A 4506-nucleotide genomic window follows, 5' to 3' on the forward strand; every position below is an offset into this window, starting at 1 on the left:
CAAGGAGATAACATATTTTCTCCTCCCCTGCCTCTGCACCATGGGCACAGCTCTTCCAAGTGTCTCTGGGTCTCTCAGCACTGTGTCTTGCTGTCACTGGACAGAAGAGCTCCTGCCAGACAAAAGTCACACAAGGAGCTGACAGCCGAGGTGACAGTTCTGGTTCACCTATTATTTTCCTAGACTGAGCACTGAGCCCTATGTCCTACCAACCCCTTAGCTGGGGACAGCTGGGGACTCCACAGTCTAAGCCCAGGCAGCTTCCACCCTTAGCACCCGCTGGCGGCTGAATTCTCTTTGAGGGAAGAGAACTGCTAACCCTGTGTCTTCTGTTTTAGACAAGCTTGAATCATTAAAGGAAAGTCTCCAGAGGAAACCATGTAGCTTTTGTTTGGCGCATTTCCAAACCTATATTGGAGGACAAAATGATGCCTCTCAGGAGGACACAAACACTTGGAGATGGATGGTTTACCTTCTGATCTCATAATGCAATTCTATACAGTTTATATCTTGGAATGAAAAATAAAAAAATAAATAAACAAAAAACCAAGACAAAAACCCCAAACCATCCAACTAGCTAACCAAACAAAAGCCAACCAGAATAATGGATGGTGATTTCTGAATGAAGATATTTTCCCACAGGGCCAGTTATGAAAAAAAAATGAATGTAAGTTAACTAAATTAAACCAGTGTATCACGGCCTAAGCCCAAATCTTCAGAGATTTAATAAGAGAAAGAGGTCAGGACCCCTTTAAGTGGAAAGTGAAGGGCATGAAGCCACAAGCAAAAATAGGCTCAATAAATAATTACATGTGTACGTGGAAGGCTGAGATTCTTCAGAACAGGGACTGAACTGCTGATGGTAATTTCTGTCTTACTTATATTTATCTGAAATACAAATGTATTGGTAAGAACATTTGAATTTTCTAACTGAAGATTAGGGACTTGGGAGGAGTGCTGTGTGAGATTGCTCTGAGCTAATTTTTTTTTTTTTTTAAACCAGGCTGCTTGCTCTCCCCCCCCCCCCCCCCATCCCTATTATTTTATCTCTGGGAAGCTTTGTCAGAGTGTAGTGTTTTGTGTCTGTGTGCGTGTCTGAGGTGCCATTCTCCCTCACGGAAGAGCCAGTTCAGATGCCACGTCCTCAGTCTCTCCTCTGCTGGAACACCCATCATCCACCCCTAGACACTTCCTGCAGCTCAACTTGTCTGTTCACTCTTGCTTCCAAGGGATTTTAGTTCCACCTCCATTTTGCTTTTTGCCTTATTTGCCTTTTCTGAGGCTCAGCTGTAATGCAAACGAATGCCACATGAGGGCACCAGAGCCATGCTAGTGACTCCCACCCATGTAGCCTTCCGTGGAAACTGTCTCCTAAGCAGGAGGCCATGGGGCCGTGGCTGGCCTAATGGCCAAGAGGGAGAAATGAGGAAAACAACTAGCCGACATGCTCAGAGGATTTCTCTAATCCCACCTCAGCTCCCTAGAACGGTACTGGCCAAAGAGATCCTCCAAGCCATTTGCTCAAGAATCCTGGAGCATCGGCTTGCTGTGTGGCTTTATCAAGCCTTCGCCTCTCTGGTCCTCTATTTCCCTCCATCCACTGCTTCCTCAAGGAAGATGCTCATTGCACTTCTCAGCTACCCCTACTGGTCTGCATCTATTTCACGCTCCATGTTGGTAAGCGCGCGCGCACAAGCGCACACACAACAAAAACAAAAACCTCCAAAAGAGTCAACAAGATGAGGCGCTTTCTCTCCCCTTAGGACTTCCTAGTTAGTACACTTGGGTCCCAGCTCGGACAAAGAACATTTTCTACTTCCAGGTCCCTGTGCCAGGGTTTGCCCTTTCTTCTGTGAGCTTGGGGACTAGCACTGTGCTGGGAGGGCAGAAGGGGGGGAGGAGAGAGAGAGAGAGAGAGAGAGAGAGAGAGAGAGAGAGAGAGAGAGAGAGAGAGAGAGAGAGAGAGAGAGAGAGAGACAGACACAGACAGAGACAGAGACAGAGATAGACAGGCAGACAGACAGAGAGACAGAGACACAGAGAGACAGAGAGAGAAGTTCTAGGTTTTGGGGTTTTTTTTGTAAGAGGGAAGGCTATACCCTTGAGCAGGAAAAGCTGGTGGGTTTGGTGGGTTCTTCCCTTGGTAGGTGAGGGCCCGCTGTGCTGCTCTGAATGTGATGGGGGCTTCCTTGCTTCAAAAGATTCCAGGCTGCAGGATGATGTCATTGTGACCATGTTTCCTAGCATGCTCAAAGCCCTAGGTGCGTCCCATTTAAGCCACACTGCACGTGTGCACACACACGTGCGCGCGTGTACACACACAACTTCCAATGAAGTCCTAGGAGACCCTGGAGTATTGCTGACACCACACTGGCCTGTCCAAGTCGCCTGATGGCCCCAACACTTGACACCTCTACCTGGAACAGCTTTTGCTTCTTCTCCAAGGCCTACCCCATCCTGATTGCTGCCAAGCAGAGCTAGTCACCTATTGTCCCTGCCCTGGAACCCGTTATGGTTATGGCTTGCACCGTGTCACGACTAATTTCATGTTCTTCCGCCTTCCTTACCCCCACCCCCCGCCCCCTGGAAATCTCCCGAGGCTAGAGGGGGTATCCACTTACCTCAGTATCCACCAGGAAGTACTGTGTCTGCTGAGCCAATTAATTTGTTTCCATTTAAGAAGCTCATTAGGGAGCTTCCTCATCCTGCTGGAGCTACAAAGTTCCTCTCTCTTGGAACCGCCCCTCTGAGGGATGGCAGAGCTCAGCTTTGGCAGGCAGGCAGCTATCGGCCAAGATTCCTGGAGCCCATGGCTGTATCTGAGAGAAATTAAACATGGAAGTTGGGGCACAGGCTGTTTGAGAACAGGGCACTTGTGCAAAGGGACACACAGAGCACATTCCAGTTGGAAGGGAGCCATCGGGGTCTCAAAGGTGCCTCTGAAGTTTGAACATATTGTCTCAGGAAGTGTAAAGAGCAGATGTGACAGTTTGTACTCAATCACCCCCCTCCCCCAGCCCTCCAGGGGCATCCATGGGTCAATTCCAAAAGCCAGCCCGATTGTCCCAATGTTTCTGATGAGCTGTCCCCAGAGCCATTGAGAGCACTTCTCCTTCCCAGACCCTCGGTCAAGTGACACCAAATACCGAAGTGTCTTCACAGTCCGAATCTTTGTCTCCTGACCATTGCTATAGCAGAACTTGAGGGTGGGTATCCTGGTCACCAAAGGCCACCAGCCAGAGTTGCCCAGATGGCTTGAAGACTCAGGCCTTTTGCAACTTCCCTACAAAGGGTTGCTCAGGGAGTCTCTCCAGAATATGCTGGAGGGCCCTTCCCACCAGGCAAGTTTCCTTTCTTCCTGTGGATGCAATCTCGCTTTGCTGAGCTGCTGAAAGGCTCTTGACTCCTCACTGCTCAAGGACGAGCTGCTAAAGTGGCCGGGACATTGTGACCAATAATGAAGGCAGCAAAAAGAAAGAAAGAAACCCAGTCCTGTGGCTCTGAGCAGGCGGGCCCGGCCGTGACTAGACGCTTGTGCTCTCAGACAAAAAGCTGGGAGAGAGAGTGTTAGCAGCAGCTTCTCTCCGCGAGAACTACAGCTCATCCCCCTTTCCCATTAATTGGCAGGAGATTAAAAAAAAAAAAGAAAAGAAAAACCCAAAACGAAAACCAAATCAACGCCACTACCCTGACCATGAAGGTTTCTGGATAAGCCCTTTCAATTGTTAGATGTCCAAGAAAACATGAACACACGCTGACAGAGGAAACCAGCCACAGTCAGAGGAAGAGGGAGGGGTTCATAAAATAGGGGAAAATCCCTTTTAGCATCTCCCATCCTGTAGGCTGGCTCCTTTGTGTGCGCAGGTTCCTAAGGAGAGTGAGAGACTCGGCCTGGGGGAAACTTCAGGAAGATGAAGACTGCCTTGGAGGGAGGCCAGGAGTCCCTTAAAGGAGCAAAGGCAGAGGGCATAGATGCCCTTGGACTGTGTCAGTAGTATTCACAGGGCCTTTGACTGTTAGGGACACCCCTTCTGGGAGGGCCCTGTGGCTCGGTGCACATCAGGAAATGTCCTGGAGGCCTGACTCTCTCCCAACCTCCAGCAGGTCTCCGGGGTGTCAGGCCCTGGTCTCACTGCTTTTTTTCCTCTTCCTCCTCCATGAGGGAATACAGGTCACATTAGGCACCCCCTCACCACTTCCCCTGAAGGGCAGTTTAGGAAAATGCAAGTAAGGGAAAGAGTGACAGCCATGGATCCTGGTACAGATGACACGGCACTGGGGGAGGGGGGGGCTGAACTGACAAAGGGACCAGGAAGATGACACAGGAGGTGGGTCGTATGTGGGAGGAGATGCCAAGGAAATGGCTTGGCTTCAAGCTGCTGAAATCAATGGCAGCTGCCCAAAGGTGGCTTTTAGTTCTGTTCTGCCCCAACCTGACAGGCAGCTTTGGCAGGTCTAGACCTGCCTCAGGTCTCTGAACATTGGGCCTGAATCTGTCCAAGGTCG

Source organism: Arvicola amphibius, chromosome 11 (genome assembly GCF_903992535.2).
Source record: "Arvicola amphibius chromosome 11, mArvAmp1.2, whole genome shotgun sequence".
NCBI classification, from domain to species: Eukaryota; Metazoa; Chordata; class Mammalia; order Rodentia; family Cricetidae; genus Arvicola; species Arvicola amphibius.